This window comes from Bos javanicus, chromosome 1 (genome assembly GCF_032452875.1).
Source record: "Bos javanicus breed banteng chromosome 1, ARS-OSU_banteng_1.0, whole genome shotgun sequence".
Taxonomy (NCBI): domain Eukaryota; kingdom Metazoa; phylum Chordata; class Mammalia; order Artiodactyla; family Bovidae; genus Bos; species Bos javanicus.
Genome location: NC_083868.1, coordinates 43,226,455 through 43,240,592, shown reverse-complemented (window position 1 = coordinate 43,240,592; position 14,138 = coordinate 43,226,455). Strand labels below are relative to the sequence as shown.

At 40.0% G+C, this 14,138-nt stretch overlaps 1 long non-coding RNA gene and 1 other non-coding gene across 5 annotated transcripts in view; one reads left to right on the top strand and one right to left on the bottom strand.

Moving 5' to 3' along the window:
- The window catches only part of LOC133260636 (uncharacterized), a 35,300-nt gene extending 21,483 nt beyond the window's left edge, over positions 1-13,817 (bottom strand). For 3 of the 4 annotated variants that reach the window (XR_009740929.1, XR_009740907.1, XR_009740935.1), the window contains exon 1: positions 13,098-13,817. This is a non-coding gene — a long non-coding RNA (uncharacterized LOC133260636). The remainder of the gene's footprint in view (positions 1-13,097) is intronic. The other variant, XR_009740918.1, reaches the window with a different exon arrangement.
- On the top strand, positions 13,501-13,637 carry LOC133255271 (small nucleolar RNA SNORA68). Its single transcript, XR_009738909.1, has one exon. It is a non-coding gene; the product is annotated as a small nucleolar RNA SNORA68 (small nucleolar RNA).
- Positions 13,818-14,138: the final 321 nt, after the last annotated feature.

Here is a 14,138-nt window from a genome sequence, read left to right as displayed (position 1 = left end):
AATGTTCAGTCTGGGTCAGGAAGATCCCCTGGAGTAGGAAATGGTAACCCATTCCAGGATTTCTTGCCTGGAAAATTCCATGTACAGAGGAGTTGCAAAGAGTCAGGCATGACTGAAGCGACTTAGGGCACACATTCATCTTCCTAATTGAAGCTCCGTATATGTATTTATGAATGTATTTTTTCTAATTAAAAAAGTAACACATTATCATTACTAAGAAGTATTCCAAAATTACAGAAATACATAATGTAGAATGTGAAAGCCCAGGGGTAACACTGAAATTCCAATACCTATTTTAAAATCTAATTTGATCCATAATACCACTATTAAATTTTGTTAATCTAATGAACTGACTTCTGAATTATTGGATACAATCAGACTGGTACAGGCACCCTTTCCTCTGGGATGTATTGAAAACAAAAATAGTTTAAAAAAAATTACACAATGCCTCTCAAAAATGTTTTGACTTGATCTAGACTTTCTGTCCTAATCTTATCAACTTGCTAATGATTCAGGAAAAAACAAGCAATCCTCTTCTGAATTTAATTAAAACTAAGAAATTCTAATCTTTAAACATAAAATATCTTTAGTAGAGCATCTATTATTCTCTATATCCTGTTCTTTGTGCACCTTTCCCTTATTAGTTTATAAGCTTCATGAGGAAGCTTAGTCATCGTTGTATATCTCCCAGAGCTCATAGTATGGTGCCTTGTCCATAGAAAGCACTCAATAAATTACACTGAGCAATTTCAAAGTAAAAAGGAAACTAAAAATTTAAAGTTATTTGTTGTTGAGGAAGAAACAGTAGCAAGAGCCAAATGAGTACTTTGCATTTTGGAAAAACAGGTTAAAAGTTCCCCCAAATTATGGGGGAGGGTGAAAGCAGAGAATTCCTTGAGTCTTTTTTTTTTTTTTTTCCTTGAGTCTTTAATTTGAGTCTTAGGGGCTTGCCTGGTGGTCTGGTAGCTAAGACTTCATGCTTCCAATGAAGGTTCGATCCCTGGTCAAGGAAATAGATTCCACAAGCCACAACTAAAAAAGATTCTGTGTGACTCAACAAAGATCGAAGAACCCACGTGCTGCAGCTAAGACGAGATAAATAAATAAAAATAGATATTAAACAGTGGGCCTTAAAAAGAAAAGACCACACTTATTGTGGTCCTGGTACTGAGCGGGTCCTTAAAATTTTTATTAATGAAAGAGTGAGAAGTAATTTATCAAGATAGTGAAATAGTAAACTTTAAAAGTTAAGATGTCACAAGTGATTCTGATGAAAAAAGATGACATCTCCAGAAATCTGTGGGCCTGCACATATGTCCTGTAGCCTCTACTTCTGGCCTTAGAATGGCTGTCTTACCTTCCAGAACATGTTTTCTGACTTTCACAGTCTGGGTTTAGTATCCCCACCTTTGTGCTCCTTGGTTATAGTCATTCTTTCCACATCTTTGTAACTTCTTGCTTATCTGTATGAATTCTCCACTAGTTCATGAGCTCTTTGAAGGTGCTTGCTGGGTCATGACTTGGTGTTGCCATCGTCTAGCATAGACCTGGACATTGCAGGTCGTCAATAGATATTCATCCAGTAAGAGTGAATAAGTAAATGGTCAAACACTGGGAGGGCAAAAACAGAAACATGGAAGACAAACATATGGGGGCAATGAAAATGTAAAAAAAATATCAGGCAATGTATACTTTCATATGTTTCAAGCTAACAGCAACAAAGGTTTGAGGCAAGAAGTACATGGCAGGATTAGGAGATGGAGATGTTTTTGGCCAAAAAGAACAAAGTAGAGAAATTCCCTGGTGGTCCAGTGGTTAAAAGTCTGCCTGCCAGTTCAGGGGACATGGCTTTGATGCCTGGTGCAAGGAGATTCCACAAGCCTCAGGACAACTAAGCCGGTGCACCATAACTACTGAAGCCTGTGCACCTGGAGCCCATGCTCTGGAACGAAGAGAAGCCACCGCAGTGAGAAGTCCAAGCTCCGCAACTAGGGAGCAGCCCCCACCTGCCGAAACTAGAGGAAGTCTGCGCACAGTAATGAAGACCCAGAACAGCCAAAAATAAATACAATTAAATGAAAAAAAAAAAAAAAAAGAACAAAGTAGAGAGAAAGAGACACACTAATGGGACAAAAATTGAAGTTAGACAAAGACAGAGAGAAAGCAGAATAACTGAAGTGGTATATAAAAGAGAAACATGTAGATAAACCAAATCTCAAATATTAATAGAGAAATATGAGTAGTAGGGAAGTAGGAAGTAGTGTGTGTGTGTATGTGTGTGTGTGTCACTGGGCTGTGTCTGACTCTTTGCGACCCCATATACTATAGCCCACCAGACTCCTCTGTCCATGGGATTCTCCAGGCAAGAATACTGAAGTCAATTGCCATTCCTTTCTCTGGGGGATCTTCCCGACCCAGGGATCAAACCCAAGTCTCCCACATTGCAGGCAGATTTTTTTTTTTTACTGTCTGAGCCACCCAAGAAGACTGAAGGAAGTCCAGATAGAGTAGTAGGGAATAAGGGTAACTAGATAATTTAAATCTAGGTAGAACACGTGCAGGTCTAGATGAACTTTATTCTTTGGTTGGAATAATGACTTCTGTAAGTGACTATAGGAAGCACTTTGGTAATGTTTAAAAAATATTGGAGAGAAATGCCAGAATACAACTAAAGACTTTTATATCTTTGTGGAAAAGATGTAGAAATATGTACCAGGTGATAATACATGTAGTTACACTAGCAGGCATCTGAAAATCAAAGATAGCCATTTGTTGGACTGGGAACACCTTAGCACAAGGCTCTGGTGACATGTTACAAGGCAGTACTGTCTACTTTATCTTTTTTTTAATTTATATTTCTTAAGTCAATAATTTGAATGAATAGAGTTTTATTGTTCATTGTCGCTGTTCAGTCGCTCAGTCTTGTCTGACTCTTTGCAACCCCATGGACTGTAGCACGTCAGGCTTCCCTGTTCTTTGCTATCTTCCAGAGTTTGCTCAAATTCACGTCCATTGAGTCAGTTATGCTATCTAGCCACGTCTTTCTCCTGTTGCCTTTGATCTTTCCTAGCATCAGGGTCTTTTCCAGTGAGTTGGCTCTTCCCATCAGGTGGCCAAAGTATTGGAGCTTCAGCTTCAGCATCAGTCCTTTCAATGAATGTTCAGGGTTGATTTTCTTTAGGATTCATTGGTTTGAGCTCCTTTCAGTCCAAGGGACTCTCAAGAGTCTTCTCCAGCACCGCAATTCCAAAGCATCAGTTCTTTGGTGCTCACCCTTATGATTCAACTCTCACATCTGGAAAAACCATCGCTTTGACTAGATAGACCTTTGTTAGCAAAGTGATGTCTCTGCTTTTTAACATGTTGCCTAGGTTTGTCGTCGCTTTCCTTCCGAGGAACAACTGTCTTTTAATTACATGGCTACAGTCACTGTCTGCAGTGAATTTTGAGTTCAAGAAAGTAAAATCTATCACTGCTTCTAGTTTTCCCCTTTTTATTTGCCATGAAGTGATAGGACTGGATGCCATGATCTTAGTTTTTAAAAATGTTTTTTATGACTGAATTAAAAAAAAACACTGTATATGAACCTCTGGGAAAATAGAAATCATGTATTTTAATAGGCTCAAGGAAATAATAATAAACAGGCATTATGATTTGATAGGAAATAGGAAAATTTCCTATCAAATAGGAAAAGGAGTACATCAAGGCTGTATATTGTCACCCTGTTTATTTAACTTATATGCAGAGTACATCATGAGAAACACTGGACTAGAAGAAACACAAGTTGGAATCAAGATTGCCGGGAGAAATATCAATAACCTCAGATATGCAGATGACACCACCCTTATGGCAGAAAGTGAAGAGGAACTAAAAAGCCTCTTGATGAAGGTGAAAGTGGAGAGTGAAAAAGTTGGCTTAAAGCTCAACATTCAGAAAACGAAGATCATGGCATCCGGTCCCATCACTTCATGGGAAATAGATGGGGAAACAGTGGAAACAGTGTCAGATTTTATTTTTGGGGCTCCAAAATCACTACAGATGGTGACTGCAGCCATGAAATTAAAAGACTCTTATTCTTTGGAAGGGAAGTTATGACCAACCAAGATAGCATATTCAAAAGCAGAGACATTACTTTGCCAACAAAGGTTCGTCTAGTCAAGGCTATGGTTTTTCCTGTGGTCATGTATGGATGTGAGAGTTGGACTGTGAAGAAAGCTGAGTGCCAAAGAATTGATGCTTTTGAACTGTGGTGTTGGAGAAGACTCTTGAGAGTCCCTTGGACTGCAAGGAGATCCAACCAGTCCATTCTGAAGGAGATCAGCCCTGGGATTTCTTTGGAAGGAATGATGGTAAAGCTGAAACTCCAGTACTTTGGCCACTTCATGCAAAGAGTTGACTCATTGGAAAAGACTCTGATGCTGGGAGGGATTGGGAGCAGGAGGTGAAGGGGATGACAGAGGATGAGATGGCTGGATGGCATCACTGACTCGATGGACATGAGTCTGTGTGAACTCTGGGAGTTGGTGATGGACAGGGAGGCCTGGCGTGCTGTGATTCATGGGGTCACAAAGAGTCGGACACAACTGAGCAACTGATCTGATCTGATGATTTGATATGAAAATGGATATGCACATAAATAGAGTTCATAGAAAGTAAAATGTACAAAGAGTAGTGATATATTATTATTTTAGGCTGCATAGTTTCTTTGGAGACATTATCATAAGCACCAAAACCTTGGGAGTGTGGGATGGACATGTACACACTGCTATATTTAAAATGGATAACCAACAAGGACCTACTGTATAGCACAGGGAACTCTACTCAATATTTTGTAACAACCTGAATGGGAAAAGAATTTGAAAAAGAATATATATGTACGTATAAGTTAATCACCTTACTATATACTTGAAACTAACAAGACATTGTTGATCTACACCAATATTAAAAAAAAATAATAAAGTCATTGTAACAGTCACTTCCATAGCTTCAATTGACCAATGTTGATTTATGGTTCATTTAAATGCCCATTTCATTAAAAAAAAAAAAAGAATACTACTTTTCAATATTTCTCTTGACCACCAAAAACATCATCCAACAGAAGAAAAATTGTGATCTCTCAGAAGAGACTTTATTGTACAAAATTATACTGAAATCATTTTTTCTTAAAATGGGAGCACATTGTTGCATGAACTTTTCTACATTGGTTTTAAACACACACACACACACACATCATCGCCACCAGTAGCAAGGAAAATTTTCCAAGCAATGATCTGTAGTCTGGACAATTCTTGGTTAACATCTTAAAGTTGTGTGCTAGAACGCCTGAACTGCTGGCGGGGAGAATGTTTGGTATTTAGCGTGAAAGTCTTGGCTGTTTCTTAGAGGAACATGTGTTTGGTTTTGATTTCAGTTTAATTTGATTCAGTGGCTAGAAACACAACTGCTGAACCGACAGTCAACACGAACATGTCTTTCAGTTGAGAGAGGGTTGGGATTAGGCTCAGGTCTTGGGAAAAGGGTTAAGAGGTGGCTTTCCATGATCTGGGAAGTTCATTGGCAAGGGCTAAAATGCTGGCTGGCAAAGACGGGAATATGATCTTAAACAAACCTGTGGGGAAGAAAAGTATTTGAAAACATTCTTCTGGCCTTTGGTTTCTCCCATCCCCCTTTCTTCTAAGAAATCTAGATGAATGGATTTTAAATTGTATCTTTATTTTTTAAATAAAAACTTATTTTTAAAATTAAAAAATAATTTTAATTTTTCTGTGCTTTTATTATCTTCATTCTTACACCCTGGATCTGAATAGGAGATTTTAAGTGAATAACATTATGAGCTGTTCTGTGTCATGGTTAAGAATGCAAGATTTGCCAAAGGCAGCATGGGTGTGAATCTTATTTTGCCACTTTATTCAATGAAGAGGCATTTTTCCAGGCAGTGGGAATGTAGCAGCCAACAAAACAGGCAACAATCTCTACCATCACAAACCGTGCCTAGTAGCTTTAGGACATTAACTACACTGTGACTCAGTGTCCTTCCCCAGGGATTACAAAGGCATCTTGCTTGCTTGCTAAATCGCTTCAGTCACGTCTGACTCTTTTGCGACTCCATGGACTATAGCCTGCCAGGCTCCTCTGTCCGTGGGATTTTCCAGGCAAGAATACTGGAGTGGGTTGCCATGCCCTTCTCCAGGGGATGTTCCCGACCCAGGGATTGAACTTGGGTCTCCTGCATTGGAGGCAGATTCTTTACCGTCTAAGCCCCCAGGGAAGCCCATAAAGGCATCTACTTCTGGGCATGTCTGAGGTGTTAACTGAGTTGATTTGCATAAAATGCTTAGAACAGAGTTTAGTACATAGAAAGCATTGAATAAATGTTAGCTACTACATTTAAGACTTTTGTTTTTATTGGTGTTAACTTGTTTTATTGTGAAGCCTAACACACACGATGGATCCCTGGAAGCTCCTGTACCAAGCCTTTTTCTCAGGTTCTGCTTTCAGGGGAACCCAAACTTTGACACAGCTGTTCATTGATGATGTGTATTGCCCGTACCTTCTCCCACTCTGTGGCTTGCATTTTCATTATTTTTAGGAGATTTTGATGAAAAATTCTTAACTTTAATCTAGATCAATTTCTCAATCTTAAGGTGTTTTTTTGTTGTTGTTGTTCTGGTCATGAAATCCTTCACCACCCCAATATCATGAAAACATTTTTCTATATTTTCTTCCAAAAGTTTAATTTTTCAAACTCTCACATGTAGAGTTATGGCCTATCTGGAATTGATTTTGTATTTGATGAGTGATGAAGGAAGTTTTCTTATTTTTTACAAAGAGTATCTAGTTGACTGTGGTAGGCAGAATGAGGACCCCACAAAGATGTCCTGGTCCTGATCCCTGGAGCCTCATAATATGTTACCTTCTGCTGCAAAGAGAACCTTGCAGATGTGACTCTGGATGACCAGTTTATCCTGTTTTATCTGACTGAGCCCAACCTAACCAAATAGAGCTCTAAAATAGAATCTTTCCAGGCTGCGGTCAAAGGGAAATTTAATTAGCGAAGAACAAGCCAGAGAGATGCAACACTGTTGATCTTGAAGATTGAGGAAAGGGGCCACAAGCCAATGTAGGATAGGGAATGTGGGTGGTTTTGCTGCTGCTGCTGCTGCTAAGTCACTTCAGTCGCGTCGGACTCTTAGGGACCCCATGGACTGCAGCCTACCAGGCTCCCCTGTCCCTGGGATTCTCCAGTGGTTCTAGAAATCTGGAAATGGCAAGGAAATTAATTCCCTCCTAGAGCCTCCAGAAAAGAACGTTTCTGCCAATCGTTTATTTTATCTTAGTGAGGTTTATGTTGGAATGCTGACTTAAATAATGGTAAGATAATAAATGTGTTGCTTTAAGCCATTAAGTTTGTGGTTATTTGTTATGGCAGCTACAGAAAATTTACGCATCGATCCAGCGCTATTTTCTGAAAAGACTGTCTTTTACCCACTTCTCTGTAGCTCCACTTTTGTCATAATTGTGTATCCATCTATTCACTGCCTGTTTCTACATGTTCTCTTCTGTTTTAGTGGTCTTTTGGTCCATTTTTTGTGCCAGTATTGCACAAAATTTGTATTCATTGGGACAGACCCTGATGCTAGGAAAGATTGAGGGTAGCAGGAGAAGTGGGCAACAGAGGACAAGATGGTTGAATAGCATCACCAACTCAATGGGCGTGAGTCTGAGCAAACTCCAGGAGATAGTGAAGGACAAGGGAGCCTGGCATGCTGTAGTCCATGGGGTTGCGACTAAGAGTCAGATATGACTTAGCAACTGAACAACAACAAATTGTACTCCTTTAACTTCTATAAGATTTTAATATTTTAAGTAGTTCTGTTAACTAATTCTCAGAGCAAAATTTCCCATGATTTAAAAAAAAATTAATTTATTTGGCTACACTGGGTCTCAGTTGTGGCACACGAGATCTTCTTTGTGGCAGGTTCTTTTTTTCAGCTGTGGCGTGTGAACTTAGTTGTAGATGTGGCATCTAGTTTGGGACAAAGGATCAAACTTGGGCTGCCTGCTTTGGAAGTGTGACGCCTTAGCCTCTGGATGACCAGGGAAGTCCTTCCCATGATGTTGTTTAACTTCAGTTTGTCTTTCCTTACCTCTCTGCTGCTGCTGCTAAGTCACTTCAGTCGTGTCTGACTCCGTGTGACCCCAGAGACGGAAGCCCACCAGGGTCCCCCGTCCTTGGGATTCTCCAGGCAAGAACACTGGAACCACTTGTCAATTTCAGAAAAGCCAATAACAGAAATTCATTGGGATTTTGATCAGTATTGCACCTGCTCCATAGATTAACTTAGGAACTTGACCACTTTATAATATCGGCATTTAAAAACATCTGTGGTATATGACAGAGGATGAGATGGTTGGATGGCATCAATGACTCGATGGACATGAGTTTGAGTAAACTCCTGGAGATGGTGAAGGATAGGGAAGCCTGGCATGCTTCAGTCCATGGGATCACAAAGAGTTGGACATGACTGAACAACAATTTTTCCTAATAATCCTAATAGTTTTCTGTGTAGAGGCCTTGCATATCTTTTGGTAGATTTATTCATGTGTTTAATTTTATTTTAAATGCCATATTTTAAATATTTTGGGGTTCTTTTGGCTAATGTTACAATTGATTTTTGAATACTATAACACAGTCTTATACATTGACTTTTCCTGTAGCTTTGCTAATACATTCATTGATTCTGAAATTTAACTGTACTTCCTTTTGGAATTTTACATATGCAGCCATATGACCTGTGACTAATAGTAATTTTAGTTCTTTTCCTGCCCTTATAACTTGGATTTAATTTTTTTTGCATTATTCTGTAGCTGCAACCTTTAATACAGTGCCGGGTAAAAATGGGGAAAAGCAGGCATTTATCTTGTTCTTAATATTCAAGAAAAGCTTTCAATATTTTCCCCAAAAGTAGGTTTGTTATGTGCTTTTTAGAACTACTGTTGATTAGATTTGGAAGTTCTCATCTATTACTAGATTTTTAGGAGAAGTTTTTTCAATTAAACTTTTCTTTTGAGGTAATTTGTAGATTAACACACAGTTGTAAGAAATAATACTGAGAAAGTCTGTACCATCTACTCAGTTTCTTCCCATGGTACCATCTTGCAGACATATAGTGTAATGTTACAATCAGGACCTTGACATTACAATCCCACAATCTTTTTCAGACTTCTCCCATTTTACTTATAGTGAAAGCGAAAGTGAAGTTGCTCAGCCGTGTCTGACTCTTTGCGACCCCGTGGACTGTAGGCCACCAGGCTCCTCCATCCATGGGATTCTCCAGGCAAGAGCTCTGAAGTGGGTTGCCATTTCCTTCTCCATTTTACTTATACACTTATACACTCATGTGTATTTAGTTCTGTGTGATTTCATCACATGTAAGTTGACCATAGTCAAAATACAGAACATTTTCATCACCACAAAGATTGTTCATGTGTATGCACATTTTTCCCTAACTCCCATGAAGCACTAATCTGTTCTTAATTTCTAAAATTTCATCTTCAAACATTTTATACAAATCAAATAAATCATGTAGTACGCAATCTTCAGAAACTGTTTTTTTTTTTTTCACTCAATATAATTCCGTGGGGATTCATCCAAGTTGTTTCACAGATAAAGAGTTCATTCTTTTTTACTGCTTTCCTTAGTATGGATATATCACACTTTGTGCAAACATTCACCCATTGAAAGACATCTGGGTAGTTTCAGTTTGGGGCTATACAAATAAAGCTGCTCTGGAAATTTATGTATAGATTTTTGTGTGAATGTCAGTTTTCACTTCTCCAGGATAAATGTCCATGAGTGCAAATTGCTGTGTCGTATGGTGGTTTCATGTTCAGTTTTATAAGGAAGTGCTGAACTATTTCCCAGTGTGGCTGTACCACAGAGGTTTTTAAACCACGGATAAATGGTGAAGTTTATCAAATGCCTTTATCGTCGCCTGTTTAGTTCCATGGGTTTTTTTTTCTTCTCTTTATTCTGTTACAATGGTGAGCTACATCGGTTAACCTTTGATTTAAAGGAAACATTCTCAACTGAGTTTGGTTTGTCCTCCTTTTTCTAGTCCCTTCAGGTGTATGTTTAGATTGCTTGAGATTTTTCTTATTTCCTTAGGGAAGGGTTGTATTGCTATCACCTTCCCTCCTGGCACTGCTTTGCTGCATCCCACAGATTTTTGGATCATTGTTTTCATTTTCATGTCTCCAGGTGTTTTTTTTTTTTTTTTAATTTCCTCTTTGATTTCTGCATTGATCCATTGGTTGGTTGTGTGTTCTCAGTCGTTCAGTAGCATCTGACTCTGTGACCCTGTGAATCAGTTTTCATGCCCACCAGTTTTCTCTGTCCATGGAATTTTTTTTAGGCAAAAATACTGGAGCAGCTTGCCATTGCCTTCTCCAGGGGATCTTTCTGATCCAGGGATTGAACCCGTGTCTCCTGAGTCTCCTGCATTGTCAGGCAGATTCTTTACCTCTACATCATATGGGAAGCCCCACTGGTTGTTTAGTAGCATATTATTTGGCCTATGTGTGTTTGTGGTTTTCCACATTTTTTTTTCCCTTGTAGTTGATTTCTAGTCCTATATTGTTGTTGGAAAAGATGCTTGATATAGTTTCAGTCTTCTTAAATTCACTGAGATGAGTTTTGTGGTCTAATATACCACATATATGTATATAAAACCCCACTGGCCTTCCAAGCCAACTGTTTAGGATTCTTTAGGCCTAGAGCTCTGTATTGGGCTCAGACTCCTAGCTCCTTGGGGAGAATGTCTGCAATTATCTGTTTGTGAGTCATCTACCTGGGAATGTGGGTCTCACGTATCTCACATCTCTGCCCCTCTTACCCGTCTTTATTGTAGTGTTCTTCTTCATATCTTCAGCTGTAGAAGATCTTCTCAGCTAGTCTTCACGTCCTTCTCATTAATAGTTGCTCTGTGAACAGTTGTAATTTTGATATGCCTGTGGGAGATGAGCTTAGGCTCTTCCTACTCCACAATCTCAGTCACCTAACTGTATATTTTTTTTTTAACTTTTTTTTTAACTGTATATTTTAAATGGTGAATTGCATAATATGTGAATTATAGCTCAATAAAGCTGCTATATATATATAAAAAATACAAGTCATAAAGTGTGTCATGGGCTTTCCTGGTGGCTCAGCGGTAAACAATCCACCTGTCAATGCAAGACATGTGGGTTCAGTCCCTGGGTCAGGAAGATCTTCTGGAGAAGGAAATGGCAACCCACTCCAGTATTCTTGCCTGGGAAATCCCAGGGACAGAGGAGCCTGGAGGGCTACAGTCTATGAGGTCTCAAAGAGCCAGACATGCCTGAGCTTGCATGCACACGTGGGATACACTCATTTCCTGGATTAATTTTTGAGTATTCTGATTTTCTCACAGTCTCAAACATTTGGTTATAGCTTTAGGGTTAAATTTTTCTCTTAGTAAGCTTTAGGGAGAATCAGTTAGTTCCAAAAAATTTCATATGGTTAATGGCAAATTCACTTCCTTTACCTTTTAAAATATGATGTGAAAATTAAGGGGCTGAATAAAAAATAATATCCATTGATAAATGCTCAAGTTGCATTTAATATATCTGTGCACCTACATCATCATCCATCAAGAAAACATTATTTTTTTCACAAGTGTTTCTTAGCAAATGACTACTCTGGGGAGCCCTCATAAAACCAAATAACTATGAACTCTCTGGGACTCATTTTTGTCCTCTGTAAAATGGAAGAACTTGTTTCATCATGACTTTCAGACTTTGCTCCTTTAAGTCCTGGCTGTTCAAAGAATTAATTCACAAAACAGGGTGTTGGAGATGTGACAAAAATAGAGGCATTGCCCAGCCAGAAATGCCTTTCTATAAAAGCAGCTCTGCTTTCTGTTCACATATTATTTGAACTTCTTCACCGGATTTCATCTGAAGGGATCAGATACTAAAACGAACTTGAAAACCGTTGGATTAGATTCTTTCTAGCTCTAAGCAGTCTAAGATTGATTCTGCAGTCTTAACAGAGGGAAGAGTTGTTTTATCTTTTTATATTTCGCGTGTTTTCAGAGACTCAGAAACAGATATGTTTCTAAGGAACTAAGTGACTAGGTACATGGGCGATACATGAGACTTGGCTGAGGGAGCAAGTAGGAATTGATCCTGTTAGATGGGGCCCCAGGGATAGATTCTTTTCTCATAAAATCATTTATAGCCACTCCTCAGCAACTAGAGAAAACACTCATGTATTGTAGCTATTTCCCCAAGCACTGTTGCCTCCGCTAATTTGATGACAGCAGAGCAGTGTTGGTGAATTCAAGGCAAAGCCAATGAGGAGACTGTGACTTCAGTTTTCCCCTCCTCCTCCACCACTTTCTCCTGCCCCTCCTCGCGGCGCCTCCCATTTTGGCTGGGGTGTGATAGAGCAGAACTGAAGTTTATTTTAATCTCTCTTAGGTCAGACACTTCAAAGCTGCCACAGTTCCTGGAAATCTACCCCAACCTCGACAGGCTCACCAGTTGAGACACAGAATGTGGTCCTTTCACAGCCTCTGATATGGTGGAAAGCGGTCCAGTTTTTCCTTGATGACTGCACAGCTAATGAGCTTTCATTGCAGGACTGGCTGCCTCAGAACTTAGGGAGGATGCCTGCCAGGTCCTGTGTGCTCTATACTGTGTATAAAACATCAGGTAGGGTTGGCACAGAGTGCTTCATTACAAACTCCACTCTATTTTCATCTAAGAAGAAAAGATTTATAAGGTTCAAATTGTTAATACTAGAATCACTAATGTGGATAATTGCAATGCTTCCTGGAGACCGTTCTCTGGGCTGGAAAAGGAAAAGCGTTGCATCTACCCGAGCTCCCTCACCCATCTGCCTCCAGTGTAACCCATCACATTCCAACCCCCACTCTGCTTGCAGAGTAATCCATCTCAAATATAGACCTAATCATGCCATCTTCTGCCTCAATGCCTGAGATGACTTTCCATTGACTTCTGAATAAAGTAAAAACTGTTTGGCAGAACATACAAACACCAGCTTTATCTGGTACCTTTGGTTCTTCCCATTCTGTGGTCACTCTAGCTGGGGGTCAGAACCTGAAGTTTTAGCCCAGCTGGGTAGAATGTTGAGAATATCTTCTTTTTTTCTTTTAAAAATAGTCTTGTGTTGCTCAAGAGTAGTTCTCAAGTCTTCTTGCAACAATATCAATGTGCATCTTTATTGAAAAAAAAAAAAAACTTCTAAGCACCTAAACCTGAAAACTGCTGTTTCTTGTTTAGTCACTAAGTCGTGTCTGACTTTTTCACAGTCCCGGGGACTGTAGCCCACCAGACTCCTCTGTCCATGGGATTTCCCAGGCAAGGATACTAGACACGGGTTGCCATTTCCTTTTCCAGGGGATCTTCCTGACCCAGGGATCCAATTTGAGTCTCCTGCATTGGCAGGTGGATTCTTTATCACTGAGCCACCAAGGAAGCCTGCTGTTCATTATAGCTATAGTTTAAACAGAGGTGCTAGTACCAAGTGGATTTCATTGCCTTTGGGAGGCTCTGGCCTTGCCCCTCAAAATGAATTTGAAGGTTCTACAGCTCTGGTAGCCAGTGCCTGCTGCGGACACATGCTGTGGCCATTGGATCCCTGAGTGCCTTCTTCCCCTACACGTGATGGGAAGTTTGGGGGAATGTACACATGTACCGTGCCCTCTCTCAATCCCTACAGACAGAGATGTGGGTGCCTGAGCACACTGATGGAGAAGGCAATGGCACCCCACTCCAGTACTCTTGCCTGAAAAATCCCATGGACGGAGGAGCCTGGTAGGCTGCAGACCATGGGGTCGTGAAGAGTCAGACATGACTGAGCGACTTCACTTTCCCTTTTCCCTTTCATGCATTGGAGAAGGAAATGGCAACCCACTCCAGTGTTCTTGACTGGAGAATCCCAGGGACGGGGGAGCCTGGTGGGCCGCCGTCTATGGGGTCGCACAGAGTCGGACACGACTGAAGCGACTTAGCAGCAGCAGCAGCAGCAGAGCACACTGAATACAAATCATGAAGGTGGAGGAGACCACAGTCAGTATAAGTGCCACTGACCA